We start from the raw sequence: 17,500 nt of genomic DNA on the forward strand, positions 1-17,500 counted from the left end.
ATTGGTAATGAGACTCACGTTTCGTCAGTAATTCCACTCTTGAAACCAAAAATTATCAACTTTGATATTGATAATTTTAATAGAACCTCTCAAATAAAGGTAGTTCTGAAGTCTTTGGGAAAAGGCCACAAAAAAAGGCGGCCCTTTCTATTAGACCAAAATTATGTTGAAGGATTAAAATTAAAAAATTTTGTTTTTGTATTATAATACTGAATGTTTTGAGTCTCTTTTTTTTTTAATAATTTTGTAAGTTAAAATAAGTTTAAGGTTTCTTTCTTCTGGTATTATTGGTTTAATTTATTCAAATATTTTGAATTTGAGTCCCTCGTTTGTATGAAAAGATTTTATAGAAAATTTATTTACTTTCTCTGGTTTTCTTGCTTTAATATATTCAAATTCTTTGAATTGGAATCCCTCGTTTGGAGTGCATGAAAAAATTTTATTGAAAATTTATAATTTGTATATCAAAGTAGTCCTTTAAACCCCCGTGCCATACGAAACAAATTCTGAAGGGAACATGGGAGTCTAAAGAACTGCGCAATACCTAGAGGGCGCTGCTGGCTCCTATGCCTATTTCAGTTCGTCTTCCTCATCCTTGATATTTGTGGAAAGAGGACAGCCTTTGCATTTCGACATCCTTGAAAGGGGAAAATATGTTTACCTCCACCCGTTCCGAAAGTTGGAGTGCAGTACGGCGTTTGCATATCTACATTCTTCTAAGGAAAAATCTTCATCTCCACCCGTTTCGAACGAGGGCGTGCAGTTCGGCCTTTGCATTTCGACATCCTTGAAAGGGGAAAATATGCTTACCTCCACCGGTTTCGAACAAGGGAGTGCAGTTCGGCTTTTGCATTTCGACATTCTTGAAAGGAAATATATGTTTACCTCCACCCGTTCCGGATAAGGGAGTGCAGTTCAAGCTCAAGTTTCGACTTGGAACCACTAAATGAATTTTGAGAATAACTTCACAAACTATATTTCTCTGCCTCTTCCGACGTCGTCTTTGAATCCTACGTCATCGTTACTTCAATGGAGTCACTGGTTTCCTGCCAAGTAAGTTTCCTACGATTTGTGTAATGTCATAGCCTTTGTACCATGGTCTTCCACTCTCTTGGGTTAGTTCTCTTGCTTGAGGGTACACTCTGGTACACTTTTCTATCTAGTTTCTCTTGCTCTTGTTTTGTTAGTTATAGTTTATATATCAAATATTTATTTTAATGTGTTTACTATTCTTAAATTATTTTATTACTTATTTTTCAATATTAAACTTACCCGATAATCATGTAGCTGTCAACTCCGTTGCCCGACAGAATTCTATGGAGGGATACGCCAGCTATCACAATACTAGAAGGGGGTGTATTTACCAGCGCCACCTGTGGCCAGGTACTCAAGTACTTCTTGTTGACACCTCCTCAATTATTCCTCTGTCGTGCTTCCGGCAAGACGTTCTGGGATACGCTTATGTTCTTGGAGTATTTTCACGACTTTGGTGAAGTATTTCTCTTTGATTTCGGCTGTCGCTTTACTGGAAAACTTCTATATTAGCTTAGTTAGCTTTTGGAATTTATTTGATTAATTTTGGTGACGAGAGAGTATGAACTCTCGTTCACCTTTCAATGGCCGACCCTTCCCTTAGACGGAAGTGTTGGTGTCTAAGAGAGTATAGACTCTCTTTCTTAATTTTGCTTAACAAAGTTATAGATTTATTTTATATCTCTCCGCCTCTTATAGGCCTCTTCGATTAACTTCCTTTTATTATAAACTCATTAAAATTAATTTTTATATTTGTTTATATTCGACCTTCCTAATAGTAGGCGGTCTTTTACCGAAGTTAATAAACTTTGAGCCCGTCATTTCGGTTTTACCTGTTAACATATTATGCTATTTCCGCCACAGAGTTTGAAAGATTTTCTTTGACAGTCTCGTACTGTTTTCAAAGCTGAACTAACGTTTTGTTTTGTCTCTGCAGTTGTTGACGTTCAGAACGTTCAACTTGCACTCTATCGTTACGATAGAGAAAGAATGTTCACGGTTTCACGTTGCAGTAAGAGTAACCGTGTCTAGCGTTTTGTTCATTCTTTCTTAACTTAATGGTTTTGATCCTAATAAAGGAACTTTTCAGTTTTTTCCTTTAACAATAATATGTTTTAACGATATATATGATTGGGCTCTTCTCTCAGGTTCTAAGTCAAGAGAGAGAGAGAGAGAGAGAGAGAGAGAGAGAGAGATAGAGACGGAGGGAGAAAGAGGATAAACGTTTCATTCAAGCCTGCCAGGCGTACTAGTAACGTCATTATCGATTTTTGCTCTTCTCCCTAGTCTCTTTAGGGGAAGAAACTAAACGTTTCTAGAGTGATCTAGTGTTTAGTCTCTTTCCAACCACTGATTTATCTTTCATTAGATTTTTCTGTTACATTGTAATTCTGTTTTCGCAATTACTATCTTTGAGAAAGGATAGAATTGCGTATTTCAGGTACAAACCACTTAAGTTTCGAGTTCAGTGAAATAAGTGCAAACAGAAATCAAAGTGATAAGTGATTAGTGCGTGAGGGTACTTTTGTGCGCGCCAGTCGTCCTCCCAGTCCGGGACCTCTTGCAAGCTCCCAAGCCCAGGGGAGAAGCAATGTCGAAGGGCATAAGGGTTCAGCAGGCCTTGATCGGTGCACAGAAGTATTCTCGGTGGTTGTGGGCGTGTCTTACCGAGACCGTCACTCCCACCCGCAGACGATTGAGCCCTTATTTTGCTCGTCTGCAGAAGAGATTAGGGGAGAAAATAAAGGCAGAGTAACGCTGGTCTCAGGTCTCAAGACTTCTTAAACGTTAAGTCCAGACCTATGCCAGACGTACGAAGTTAAAGTTCACAACCCGAATGCAGCGTTGGGTTAGCTCTGACTCTCCTAAGTCATCAGTTGATTACACTCCGACTAAGAGGAGTAAGGTTCTGCCACAACAGATCTCTGCTGTTAAGGCTTTACCTCAGCAGAACTTAGTGTCTGCCGACCCCAAGTTAACTCTACTGCAGTCCATACAGTCACAACTTTCGGTCTTGATGCGTGAGTGTCGGGCTGAGAGTGTTGCACCGCCTGCACTCCCTCCACCTGTTCTCGCTGCACCTGTGCTCGCCCAGCCTGCACCTGCTCCGCCTGTGCTCGCCCAGCCTGCACCTGCTCCGCCTGGTCGCAGCACCATCTGCCAGGCGTACGATGTTGTGAACTCTACTACAGTCCATGCAAGCACAGCTTTCGGACTTGATGAGTGAGTGTCGGGCTGAGAGTGTTGCTCCACCGCCTCCGCCTACACTCCCTCCTCCTACACTCGCTCCGCCTGATCACAGTACCATCTGCCAGGCGTATGATGTTGTGGACTCTACTACAGTCCATGCAAGCACAGCTTTCGGACTTGATGCGTGAGTGTCGTGCTGAGAGTGTTGCACCTCCTGCACCTGTGGTGCACCAACCTCCTGCACCCGTTCAGCCTGTGCTGCACCCGCCTGCACCGGTGGTGCACCAACCTCCTGCACCCGTTCAGCCTGTGCTGCACCCGCCTGCACCGGTGGTGCACCAACCTCCTGCACCCGTTCAGCCTATGCTGCACCCGCCTGCACCGGTGGTGCACCAACCTCCTGCACCCGTTCAGCCTGTGCTGCACCCGCCTGCACTCGCTGCACCCAGTCGCAGCTCCATCTGCCAGGCGTACGATGTTGAACCACTTTCGGAGTTTGCTGTTCACAGTGTTGTTCAGCCTCAGCCTTCTTTAAGGCAACCCTTGCTTTGGGATCAGGAGAGTTACACTCTTCCTCCTCCTCCCCTTGCTGCTCCTCCAGTGGTGCAACTCTCGGTTGGGGTACAACAACCTCTCCCCTCCGTGAGTCTGTCTGCTCAACCAGCGCTGCACCGAGTTCAACCCTCATCTAGGCAAGCTCATCTACACCATGCACTTGCGCCTCAGGAGCCTCAGCTTGCTAGAACTTTACCTTGTTCTGCGCAGCCTCAACCTTCTCATGCTCCACTCGTCTCTCAGGAACAGGAACGGACTACTCCGCCTCCGTCCTCCGCTTAGCTGGTACAATCCTTGGGTGCAACTCTTGCTAGGAGTCAACCTCCTTCACCCTTGCACCTGCCTTCTGCTCCGTCTGTTGTTCAGCCTATGCAGTCTGAACCTCAGGTTTTCCCTCAAGTTGAGGAAACCTCTGTTGTTGTTCCAGCTCGTTCTGACTCTGCTGTTCAGCATACCATGGTTTAAACCCCATGCAAGCATGCATTAAGCACTCTAGCACTGGTCATGGAATTTCTGAGAAATGTTTAACGCCATGCACACGCTCTGCTTTCCTTTCAGCAGGCTCTGCTTACAGCAGGCTCTACTTCCTACATGCTCAGCATTCAGCATGCTCTGCATTCAGCATGCTCTGCATTCAGCATGCTCTGCATACAACATGCTCTGCATACAGCATGCTCTGCATACAGCATACTCTGCATACATCATGCTCTGCATACCTTACCGCATGCTTCTCAACACATCTTGGGTTGTTGCCAACTCACTAGACTGTCAAGCAGTTTCATAACGTTGCCTTCTAGTCTGCTGCTTTGCACCAGTGAACCCTCACTCAGAGAACTTAGCTTTTCTAGGATAAGGTCCCTGTAGATGAGAAAGTTCTTTTCTCCCTCCTTCTGATATTCCCTTGAGGACTCTGTCATTTGGAGGGAGCCTTTAGCTGCATAACCTCTTATGGACTTTTATTTAAGCATAACATGCTTACAGGGAAGGTAATGGTTACACTTCAGTCGCTAATCCCGTCTGTTACCACACCTGCTCCCATAGACCTTGAGCTGTGTTGCATGACATGCAGTCCAAGCTTAGTCCTTGTTAGAGGATTTTTTGTTTACGGAGTCAATGTGTCACGGGGAAGACGTTCAACAACCAACAGAAGGGACTTGTTGTGACGCAGTGGGCAACCTCAGCAACCCGTTAAGGAGTTGTCTGTACGACCCAGACAGTCTAGACAGATTCGGGTTGTCACTGTACTTCCTCGCTTGCCCATGATTGACAGTTTACAGACTGTGCAGCAGTATCATGATCTTGTGTCCGGCTCCGTCAGACGACTGGTTTTTAAGAGCTCCCTCAAGTCGTCGCTGTCTGGAGATTTTCAAATGGACTATGGATCTGACCAAGGAACTGGGCCTCCTGGTCAATTTTGAGGAGTCTCAGCTCGTTCCATCCCAGACCATTGTCTCCTTGGGTATGGATCTTCAGAGTCGAGCTTTTCGGACTTGTCCGTCGGCCCCAAGGATCTTCCAAGCCCTAGAATGCATCCAGAGCATGCTGAGAAGGAACCGATGCTTAGTCAGGCAGTGGATGAGTCTAACAGGGACACTTTCATCGCTGGCCCTGTTCATCGAGTTAGGGAGACTCCACCTCCGCCCCCTTCAGTATCATCTAGCTGCTCACTGGATAAAGGACATGACGCTAGAGACGGGCTCAGTTCCTGTTTCCGAAGAGATGAGGTCTACTCTAACGTGGTGGAAGAACAGCATTCTTCTCAAGGAAGGTCTACCATTGGCTGTTCAGTCCTCCGACCACCGTCTCTTCTCGGACGCATCGGACACGGGCTGGGGTGCGACACTGGACGGACAGGAATGCTCGGGAACATGGAATCAGGAGCAAAGGACACTTCACATCTATTGCAAGGAGTTGTTGGCAGTTCATTTGGCCTTGATAAACTTCAAGTCCCTCCAGCTTAACAAGGTGGTGGAGGTGAACTCCGACTACACCACAGCCTTGGCTTACATCTCCAAGCAGGGAGGGACTCATTCGAGGAAGTTGTTCGAGATCGCAAGGGACCTCCTCATTTGGTCAAAAGATCGAAAGCTCACGCTGGTAACGAGGCTCATTCAGGGCGATATGAATGTCATGGCAGATCGCCTCAGCCGGAAGGGTCAGGTCTTCCCCACAGAGTGGACCCTTCACAAGAATGTTTGCAGCAGACTTTGGGCCCTGTGGGATCAGCCAACCATAGATCTATTCGCTACCTCGATGACCAAGAGGCTCCTCTTGTATTGTTCTCCGATTCCAGACCCAGCAGCAGTTCGCGTGGATGCCTTTCTGCTGGATTGGTCCCATCTCAACCTGTATGCATTCCCGCCGTTCAAGATTGTCAACAGGGTACTTCAGAAGTTCGCCTCTCACAAAGGGACACGGCTGACGTTGGTTGCTCCCCTCTGGCCCGCGAGAGAATGTTTCACTGAGGTACTGCAATGGCTGGTCGACGTTCCCAGGGCTCTTCCTCCTAGAGTGGACCTTCTGCGTCAACATCACGTAAAGAAGGTACTCCCAACCTCCACGCTCTTCGTCTGACTGCCTTCAGACTATCGAAAGACTCTCAAGAGCTAGAGGCTTTTCGAAGGAGGCAGCCAGAGCGATTGCCAGAGCAAGGACGACATCCACTCTCAGAGTCTATCAGTCTTTATGGGAAGTCTTCCGAAGCTGGTGCAAGGCCAATGCAGTTTTCCTCAACCAGTACCAATGTAACCCAGATTGCTGACTTCCTGTTACATCTAAGGAACGTAAGCTCCCTATCAGCTCCTACGATCAAGGGTTACAGAAGTTTGTTGGCAGCGGTTTTCCGCCACAGAGGCTTGGATCTTTCCTCCAACAAAGATCTACAGGACCTCCTTAGGTCTTTTGAGACCTCAAAGGAACGTCGGTTGTCCACTCCAGGCTGGAATCTAGACGTGGTCCTAAGGTTCCTAATGTCATCAGGATTTGAACCGCTCCAATCAGCCTCTTTTAAGGACCTCACATTAAAAAACTCTTTTCCTCGTGTGCTTAGCAACAGGTAAAAGAGTAAGTGAGATCCACGCCTTCAGCAGGAACATAGGTTTCACATCTGAAACGGCTACATGTTCCTTACAACTCTGTTTTTTGGCTAAAAACGAGCTTCCTTCCCGTCCTTGGCCTAAGTCGTTCGAGATCCCAAGCCTGTCCAACATGGTGGGGAACGAACTGGAGAGAGTACTTTGCCCAGTTAGAGCTCTTAAGTACTATCTAAAGGTCAAAACCATTACGAGGACAATCAGAAGCCTTATGGTGTGCTATCAAGAAGCCTTCTCTACCAATGTCTAAGAACTCAGTTTCTTACTACATCAGGCTTCTGATTAGAGAAGCAAATTCTCTTCTGAAGGAAGAAGACCTTGCTTTGCTGAAGGTAAGGACACATGAAGTGAGAGCTGTGGCTACTTCAGTGGCCTTCAAACAGAACCGTTCTCTGCAGAGTGTTATGGATGCAACCTATTGGAGAAACAAGTCAGTGTTCGCATCATTCTATCTCAAAGATGTCCAGTCTCTTTACGAGTACTGCTACACCCTGGGTCTATTCGTAGCAACGAATGCAGTAGTAGGCGAGGGCTCAGCCACTACATTCCCATAATCCCATAACTTTTTAACCTTTCTCTTGAATACTTTTTATGGGTTGTACGGTCGGCTAAGAAGCCTTCCACATCCTTGTTGATTTGGCGGGTGGTCAATTCTTTCTTGAGAAGCGCCAAGGTTAAAGGTTGTGATGAGGTCCTTTAGTATGGGTTGCAGCCCTGTATACTTTAGCACCTTTGAGTTGATTCAGCCTCCCAAGAGGAACGCTGCGCTCAGTAAGGAAGACGATCTTATTAAAGGCAGAGTAACGGTTCAAGTCGACTTCCTTACCAGGTACTTATTATTTCATTGTTATTGTGGATAACTGATTATATGAAATATGGGATACTTAGCTATCCTTTAATCTTGTACACTGGTTTTCACCCACCCCCCTGGGTGTGAATCAGCTACATGATTATCGGGTAAGTTTAATATTGAAAAATGTTATTTTTATTAATAAAATAAATTTTTGAATATACTTACCCGATAATCATGATTTAATCGACCCTCCCTTCCTCCCCATAGAGAACCAGTGGACCGAGGAATAATTGAGGAGGTGTCAACAAGAAGTACTTGAGTACCTGGCCACAGGTGGCGCTGGTAAATACACCCCCTTCTAGTATTGTGATAGCTGGCGTATCCCTCCATAGAATTCTGTCGGGCAACGGAGTTGACAGCTACATGATTATCGGGTAAGTATATTCAAAAATTTATTTTATTAATAAAAATAACATTTTTCAATATTAAACTTACCCGATAATCATGTAGCTGTCAACTCCGTTGCCCGACAGAATTCTACGGGAGGGATACGCCAGCTATCACTATACTAGAAGGGGGTGTACTCACCAGCGCCACCTGTGGCCAGGTACTACAGTACTTCTTGTTGACACCTCCTCAATTTTTCCTCTGTCGTGCTTCCGGCAAGACGTTCTGGGATACGCTTATGATCTTGGAGTATTGTTCACGGCTTTTGGTGAAGTATTTCTCTCAGATTTCGGCTGTCGCTATACTGGAAAACTTCTATATTAGCTTAGATAGCTTTTATTTAGTTCTGTTTAATGGTTAACTATCTTTTTGCTTGATTTGGAATCCCCCTTGACTAACTCTTTGATTCAAGATGTCTGACCTTTCACAAGCCCCACCCCATAGACGATGTAGGTCTTGTAATAGGCGTATTCCGAAGGGCTCGGTAGATCCTCACACCGCTTTTTCTGACTGTAGGGAAAGACCCTGTCAGTTGGAAGATCGATGTGAGGAATGCGCCGGTCTTTCGGAACTTGAATTTGTTGGATTATTGAAATATTCAACCAAGTTAGAGAGAGAGAGAGTTAGGAGGAGTTCTTCTCGCTCTTCACTTTTTTCCTCACCTCATGATCCTCAACCTTTTCCTCCCCCTGTAGTGGCTACCCCCGAACCTACTATTAGTACTCAACCTGATATGTCCGTTGTTTTGCGTGCCATTCAGGCTTTAGGTGACAAAGTAGAATCGGTGGTCAGTGATCATAAGTCTCTTATGGCAGAAGTCAAAGAACTTAAGGTCAAAGGTGCAGTGAGAGGTGATAGTGCCAGTGCTGTGACAAGTGCTAGTGTCAGTGCGGTGCCAAGTGCTAGTGTCAGTGTCAGTGTGGTGCGTGAGGGTACTTCTGTGCGTGCCAGTCGTCCTCCCAGTCCGGGACCTCTTGCAAGCTCCCAAGCCCAGGGGAGAAGCAATGTCGAAGGGCAAAAGGGTTCGGCAGGCCTTGATCGGCGCACAGAAGTATCCTCGGTGGTTGCGGGCGTGTCTTACAGAGACCGTCACTACCACCCGCAGACGATTGAGCCCGTCTTTTACTCGTCTGCTGAAGCTATGTCAGGGAGAAAACGCTGGACTCGGGTCTCTAGACCTCTCAAACGCAAAGTCCAGACCTCAAGAGCTCTACAGCCTGGTTGCAGTCATTGGATTAGCTCTGACTCTCCGCAGTCATCAGGTGACTTCACTCCGCCTAAGAGGGCTAAGGTGATGCCGCAACAGACCTCATCTTCTGTTAAGGCTTTGCCTCAGCAGACCTTAGCGTCTGTCGACCCCAAGTTGACTTTGCTGCAGTCCATGCAGTCACAGCTTGCGGTCTTAATGCGTGAGTGTCAGGCTGAGAAGGTTACGCCTCCTCCTGCGATCGCTCCGCCTAACTGCAGTCCAGTCTGCCAGGCGTACGATGTTGAGGCTCCTCAGGATACCTTACCACGTAATGAGTTACCAGTTTCCAGTGGTGTGCAGCAACCTCCGCCTTCCTTAAGGCAACCTCAGCAATGGGAGCAGGAAGCTTATGCCTTACTTCCTCCGCTTCCGCTTGCGGTTCCACCAGCTAGGCAACAATCTCTTGAGGTACGACAACCTCTTCCATCCATGAGGCAGCCACCTCAGCACTCGCTGCAGCGACCTCAACCCTCCTCAAGGCGAGAACCTCAACACCTTAGCCTAGCACCTCAGGAACCTCAACTCGCGAGACAAGAACTGCGTTCTGCGCAGCCGCTACCTCAACTCTCGCAGCTCACACCTCAGGAACCTCAACTCGTTCCTCAGGAACCTGCTACTGCGCATCCGCAACCATTACAGCAAGCGCAACTCTTGAGACAAGACACTCATGCCAGGAGTCAGCCACCTCAACCCATGCGCCTACCTTCCTCTACTCTTCCTGACCAGTCTTTGCAGCCTGAACCTCAGGTTTTAACTCAGCAACAGAGACTTGAGGATGAAACCACAAGCGTTTATGTACCCGCTTGTTCTGATTCTGCTGTTCAGCATACCACTGTTACATTACCTCTCACTTCGCTACACTCTGGTGATGAGGTTTCTGAGGAGGAAGCTGCGCACTTGGATCCCTCATCAGACGTGGAAGAAACAAAGTCTTCTCCTCTACCCATTGACTTTCGTAAGGTCCTGGCTCTTTTCAGAGAGGTATACCCGGACCATTTTATCTCTGCTACCCCCCGCTCTCCTCCATCTGAGTTTTCGCTGGGCATGCAGCCTGTTAAGTCAACTTATACTAAGCTCGTCTTTGCTAGGTCCTCTAAGAGAGATTTAAGAATTTTAGGAGAATGGTTGCAGTCTAAACAGCAACTAGGGAAGACTTCCTTTATGTTCCCACCTACTAAGCTCACTTCTAAAGCGGGCGTATGGTATGCCACAGGAGAGGAACCAGGCTTGGGAGTACCTGCCTCTGCCCAGGCTGACTTCTCAAGTTTGGTCGACTCTCCTCGTAGAACAGCAATGAGGCGCTCTAAGGTTTGCTGGACCTTCTCCGATCTAGACCACTTCCTTAAGGGTGTATTCCGGGCCTTTGAGATGTTCAATTTTCTAGACTGGTGCTTGGGGGCCCTTAGCAAGAAGACCTCCCCTGCGGACAAGGACTCAGCCATGCTTTTAATGTCCTGCATGGATAAAGCAATTAGGGATGGATCTGGCGAGCTTGCTTCAATGTTTGTGTCAGGAGTTCTTAAGAAAAGGGAGCAGCTTTGCACCTTTCTTTCTTCCAGCATCACACCTTGTCAAAGGTCTCAACTCCTTTTCGCTCCGCTCTCTAAGTTCTTGTTTCCCGAAGAGCTTATCAAGGACTTGTCTGCGGCCCTGATTCAAAAGGACACTCATGATCTTGTGGCCTCTTCAGCTCGTAAGACTAAGGTTGCTCCCTCAGTCCCCAGGACTTATCGCACCCCAGTGACTGATACTCCTGCTACAAGGTTTATTCCGCCCTTTCGTGGTAGAGCCCCCAGCCGAGGAAGCTCCCGTCCAGACTCTTCCAGGAGCAAGTCTAGGAAAGGTTCCAAGACTTCTAAAGGCAAACACTGACTCTCCTCCTCTCCAGACAGCAGTAGGAGCCAGACTCAAGATCTTCTGGCAAGCCTGGGAAAAGAGAGGTGCAGACGCCCAGTCTGTCAGGTGGCTGAGGGAGGGTTACAGGATACCATTCTGCCGCAAACCCCCTCTGACCACTTCTCCCATCAACCTCTCTCCCAACTACAAGGAAAAGGACAAGAGGCTAGCGTTGCACCAGGAGGTGTCGCTCCTGTTACAGAAGAAGGCAGTGGTTATAGTCCGGGACCATCAATCCCCGGGCTTCTACAACCGTCTCTTTCTGGTGGCCAAGAAGACAGGAGGTTGGAGACCGGTGCTGGACGTCAGCGCGCTCAATGCTTATGTCACCAAGCAGACGTTCACTATGGAGACGACTAAGTCGGTCCTAGCAGCGGTCAGGCAGGAGGACTGGATGGTCTCGTTGGACCTGAAAGATGCTTACTTTCACGTTCCTATTCATCCAGACTCCCAACCTTTCCTGAGATTCGTTTTTGGAAAGGTTGTATACCAATTCCAAGCCCTGTGTTTTGGCCTAAGCACAGCTCCTATGGTGTTTACGCATCTGATGAGGAATATTGCAAAATTCCTCCACTTATCGGACATCAGAGCCTCCCTTTATTTAGACGACTGGCTGTTGAGAGCCTCCACGAGTCGTCGCTGTCTGGAGAGTCTCAACTGGACTTAGGACTTGATCAAGGAACTGGGTCTGTTAGTCAACTTGGAAAAGTCCCAGCTCATTCCCTCCCAATCCATTGTTTACCTGGGAATGGAGATTCGGAGTCAGGATTTTCGGGCTTTTCCATCGGCCCCAAGGATAAGCCAAGCCTTAGATTGCATCCTGAGCATGCTGAAGAGGAGCAGTTGCTCGGTGAGACAGTGGATGAGTCTCGCAGGGACCCTTTCATCGTTAGCCCTGTTCGTCGAGCTAGGGAGACTCCACCTCCGCCCTCTCCAATTCCATCTAGCAGCTCATTGGGACAAGGATTTGACGCTCGAAGCAGTCTCTATCCCGGTCACCAAAGAGATGAAGACCACTCTCTTGTGGTGGAAGACCAACCTCCTTCTCAGGGAGGGCCTATCGTTAGCGATTCAGACCCCCAATCTTCATCTCTTCTCGGATGCATCAGACTCGGGCTGGGGCGCGACCTTGAACGGTCAGGAGTGCTCGGGAACGTGGAACAAGGAACAGGAAACGCTCCACATCAACTGCAAGGAGCTACTGGCAGTTCATTTGGCCCTATTGAACTTCAAGTCCCTCCTGCTAGGTAAGGTGGTGGAGGTGAACTCCGACAACACCACAGCCTTGGCTTACATCTCCAAGCAGGGAGGGACCCATTCGAGGAGCCTATACGAGATAGCAAGGGACCTCCTCATTTGGTCAAGAAGTCTAAACCTCACCCTAGTTACGAGGTTCATTCAGGGCTACATGAACGTCTCAGCAGATCGCCTAAGCAGAAAAGATCAGGTCATCCCCACGGAATGGACCCTTCACAAGAGCGTGTGCAACAGACTTTGGACCTTGTGGGGTCAGCCGACAATAGATCTGTTTGCCACCTCCATGACCAAAAGGCTTCCTTTGTACTGTTCCCCAGTTCCAGACCCAGCAGCAGTTCATGTGGATGCTTTTCTGCTGAATTGGTCCCATCTCGACCTTTACGCATTCCCACCGTTCAAGATCATAAACAAAGTCATCCAGAAGTTCATCTCGCACGAAGGGACACGGCTGACGCTGGTTGCTCCCCTTTGGCCTGCAAGAGAATGGTTCACAGAGGTACTACAATGGCTGGTCGACGTCCCCAGGACTCTCCCTCTAAGAGTGGACCTTCTACGTCAACCTCACGTAGACAGGTTGCACCCAAACCTCCACGCTCTTCGGCTGACTGCCTTCAGACTGTCGAAAGATTCGCTAGAGCTAGAGGCTTTTCGAAGGAGGCAGCCAGTGCGATTGCCAGAGCAAGGAGGGTATCCACTCGTAGAGTCTACCAATCCAAGTGGGAAGTCTTCCGGAACTGGTGTAGAGCCAATGCAGTTTCCTCTACCAATACCTCTGTAACCCAAATAGCTGACTTCCTATTACATCTAAGGAATGAGAGATCCCTTTCAGCTCCTACGATTAAAGGGTACAGGAGTATGTTGGCTTCAGTTCTCCGCCACAGAGGTTTGGACCTTTCTTCCAACAAGGACCTTCAAGACATCCTTAAGTCTTTTGAGACTTCTAAAGAACGTCGTTTACCCACTCCAGGCTGGAATCTAGACGTAGTCTTAAGGTTCCTTATGTCGCCTAGGTTCGAACCTCTCCAGTCAGCTTCCTTCAAGGACCTTACCCTCAAGACTCTTTTCCTCGTCTGCCTGGCAACAGCTAAAAGAGTCAGTGAGGTTCATGCCTTCAGCAAGAACATTGGGTTCACTTCCGAATCTGCGACATGTTCTTTACAGCTCGGATTTTTAGCTAAGAATGAACTTCCTTCGCGTCCTTGGCCTAGATCGTTTGAAATTCCTAGCCTTTCCAACATGGTAGGTAACGAGCTAGAAAGAGTTCTTTGCCCTATCAGAGCTCTGAAATACTATCTTAATAGGTCAAAACCTATTCGAGGACAGTCGGAAGCCTTATGGTGTGCAATCAAGAAACCTTCGATGCCCATGTCCAAAAACGGGGTTTCATATTATATAAGGCTTCTGATTAGAGAAGCCCATTCTCACTTGAAGGAGGAAGACCTTGCTTTGCTGAAGGTAAGGACCCACGAAGTGAGAGCCGTAGCCACTTCGATGGCCTTTAATAAGAACCGTTCTCTGCAGAGCATAATGGATGCAACTTATTGGAGGAGCAAGTCAGTGTTTGCATCATTTTATCTTAAAGATGTCCAGTCTCTTTACGAGAACTGCTACACCCTGGGACCATTCGTAGCAGCGAGTGCAGTAGTAGGTGAGGGCTCAGCCACTACATTCCCTTAATCCCATAACCTTTTTTAACCTTTCTCTTGAATGCTTTTATTGTTGTTTTTATGGTTGTTACGGTAGGCTAAGAAGCCTTCCGCATCCTTTTGATTTGGCGGGTGGTCAATTCATTCCTGAGAAGCGCCTGGGTTAGAGGTTGTGTAGAGGTCCTTTAGTAGGGGTTGCAGCCCTATATACTTTAGCACCTTAGAGTTGATTCAGCCTCCTAAGAGGAACGCTGCGCTCAGTAAGGAAGACGAACTTAATAAAGGCAGAGTAACGGTTCAAGTCGACTTCCTTACCAGGTACTTATTATTTCATTGTTATTTTGAGATAACTGATTATATGAAATACGGGATACTTAGCTATCCTTTAGTCATGTACACTGGTTTTCACCCACCCCCCTGGGTGTGAATCAGCTAAATGATTATCGGGTAAGTTTAATATTGAAAAATGTTATTTTTATTAGTAAAATAAATTTTTGAATATACTTACCCGATAATCATGATTTAATTGACCCTCCCTTCCTCCCCATAGAGAACCAGTGGACCGAGGAAAAATTGAGGAGGTGTCAACAAGAAGTACTGTAGTACCTGGCCACAGGTGGCGCTGGTGAGTACACCCCCTTCTAGTATAGTGATAGCTGGCGTATCCCTCCCGTAGAATTCTGTCGGGCAACGGAGTTGACAGCTACATGATTATCGGGTAAGTATATTCAAAAATTTATTTTACTAATAAAAATAACATTTCCTTTCCTCGCTGTTGTTTTCTCTGAGGCCCCGGGGCTTATAGGATCCTGCTTTTCCAACTAGGGGTGCAGCTTAGCATTTAACATGGTAAAGTTTAGGTTAGGGGGTTTATAATACTTTAATATTACCATGCTTTCAAAACCTGTAAACTTTCTATAGATTCTTATTGCACAATATATTTTGCTAATCTTGAATGTGTGATCTTTTAGGTCGTGGTAAATTATGGGTGTAATAGCTCTTTTTATTAGTAGGAGTTATTGGCGGTCAAGGGCAATAGAGAACTTAAGTCACTTGACTAATCTTTTTCTCTGAAGTTGATTAAGGTAATTTCATTTTTGAATGACATTAAGTTTGTCATTGACTCTCACTTGTTCTAAGGGAGGTTAGTATTTATTTTATGAAAGCCTATTAGACTTGGTTAATTTAGTCACGTTTTTTTTTTTCAGATGTGAATCTCTTTCCACCACCAGGCTGATCCTCGAGGTCTGTGCACCACCAGGCTGATCCTCGAGGTCTGTGCACCACCAGGCTGATCCTCGAGGTCTGTGCACCACCAGGCTGATCCTCGAGGTCTGTGCACCACCAGGCTGATCCTCGAGGTCTGTGCACCACCAGGCTGTTCCTCGAGGTCTGTGCACCACCAGGCTGTTCCTCGAGGTCTGTGCACCACCAGGCTGTTCCTCGAGGTCTGTGCACCACCAGGCTGATCCTCGAGGTCTGTGCACCACCAGGCTGATCCTCGAGGTCTGTGCACCACCAGGCTGATCCTCGAGGTCTGTGCACCACCAGGCTGATCCTCGAGGTCTGTGCACCACCAGGCTGATCCTCGAGGTCTGTGCACCACCAGGCTGATCCTCGAGGTCTGTGCACCACCAGGCTGATCCTCGAGGTCTGTGCACCACCAGGCTGATCCTCGAGGTCTGTGCACCACCAGGCTGTTAATAATTATTAGTGACTGGGAACAAAACTTCAGCCATCAGTTTTATACTGTATATGCCAATTCGTAAGGTTTAAGTTTCCTAGGAATAAATTATTTTTAAGAATTTGTATTATTCATTTGTGAAACAAATATTAAAGGCTACGATCACCTCTTTATGTACTACTCTAGGTTTTTCTTTGAAACCTTCTAACTACGTTGACAGAGGTAATTAACAATGTGATATACCAAATCCATTAGAATGATCAGATTATGATTAATTGCACCAAAGACTAATGAAGAGAAATTTGTAGACTAAATGTAATCAAGAAATGACAACCCCTCAATCATTTTTCAAACTATAATTAGCCCCCCTCACTCGGTCGTTCCTCTGGAAGAGTCCTTTAAGAGTCAATTAAACCGTAGAATTAAAACTTCATTCAAGCCAAACTTTAAGGATTATGTAAAGGCATAGAGGTTCAATCAGAATTTTTTTGTGAAATATATTTTATGAAGATATTGTTCTGTACAGATAGTTTCAGGAGTTTCTGTCATTAAAGTGTTTAAGAGTTGTAAAAAAATTTAAGTTAGGAACTGAGGGAAAGAAAGCAAAAAAGGCAAAAATTAGTTTATTTATGGGATTATTAAAAAATCTTAGGTTATGAATTCCAATCCATTATAATTTTCAGACTGGTAAAAGCCCCAAATTTTGGATAAGAAATATGTAAACAACCTAAAGAAAAATTAATGGTGTTACTGTTACTACCAGGGATTCTCGAAAATGGTCACCTTCATTACATAAGTTACTATATTCTTGAACCACCATTCGTTAGGTGAGCATGTTAAAAGTATCTCAAAAGCACGTTTAGTTTCTTAAAGTATTACGGAGTGTGGGGGGTCTTTGAATTGGCTCCAGGAACTTGAAAATCAAATATTCTGGCGAGGGGAAGTCTCAGTTTGGTTCTACATAGCATAATTACCTCTGCCAACGAAGTTGGAGAATGTTTTCTCCCGATGTTTGTCGGTTTGTTTGTGAACAACATCCTGGCCACGATTATACTCAAAATATAACCGATTAATTTTCATGTTGAGACGAGGGAATTTGTTTAATTTTGAAAGTCCAAGGTCGAGATATAATCGGCCGTGGTTGAGGTCGCGATTTTACTAATAGAATAGTGAAACTTTTAGGGATTGATAGATATGTTGAGACGTGGAAGTGATTCTTTTTTGTAAGTCCTAATAGAGGTCAAGGTCGAGCTAAAGGTCAACCGAATTAACCCTAAGGCAAGCTGGTTTCGGGAAATAAGCTACCGTAGAGGAAGTATGCTCTCTACTGAGTGGCCCTCTAGTTGTTATCAGAGTCGACTAACTTTTAAAATGAATGTCTATAGAACTAAAAGTTGTGAATATCGTTGGTGAAGTGCAGTGTCCATAGATGTTAGTATGTATTATGCTAGCGGTATCTTATTTTTATTTTTTAGATTTATTTCAGAAGCAGGTTTTCTGAAAGCTTTAAAACTTTTAAAAGGACATCGCTTTTATGGTTTAAAAATTAATTTCCTTTTATTGTTTGTTCTTAAGAAACGATATAGGCATCGATGTCAGGATGCCAGAAAATTCAATCAATTATTCGATATAATGAAAGTAGGTGAATAATCGCCTATT

The 17,500-nt window shown here is 46.0% G+C and overlaps 1 long non-coding RNA gene across 1 annotated transcript; it reads left to right on the top strand.

Annotated features, from left to right (window-relative positions):
• Window positions 1-712: 712 nt before the first annotated feature.
• LOC137632048 (uncharacterized) lies at window positions 713-16,021 on the top strand. Its single transcript, XR_011042008.1, has 2 exons — window positions 713-1,053; window positions 15,366-16,021. It is a non-coding gene; the product is annotated as an uncharacterized lncRNA (long non-coding RNA).
• Window positions 16,022-17,500: the final 1,479 nt, after the last annotated feature.

The sequence above is a fragment of the Palaemon carinicauda genome, chromosome 40 (genome assembly GCF_036898095.1).
Source record: "Palaemon carinicauda isolate YSFRI2023 chromosome 40, ASM3689809v2, whole genome shotgun sequence".
NCBI classification, from domain to species: domain Eukaryota; kingdom Metazoa; phylum Arthropoda; class Malacostraca; order Decapoda; family Palaemonidae; genus Palaemon; species Palaemon carinicauda.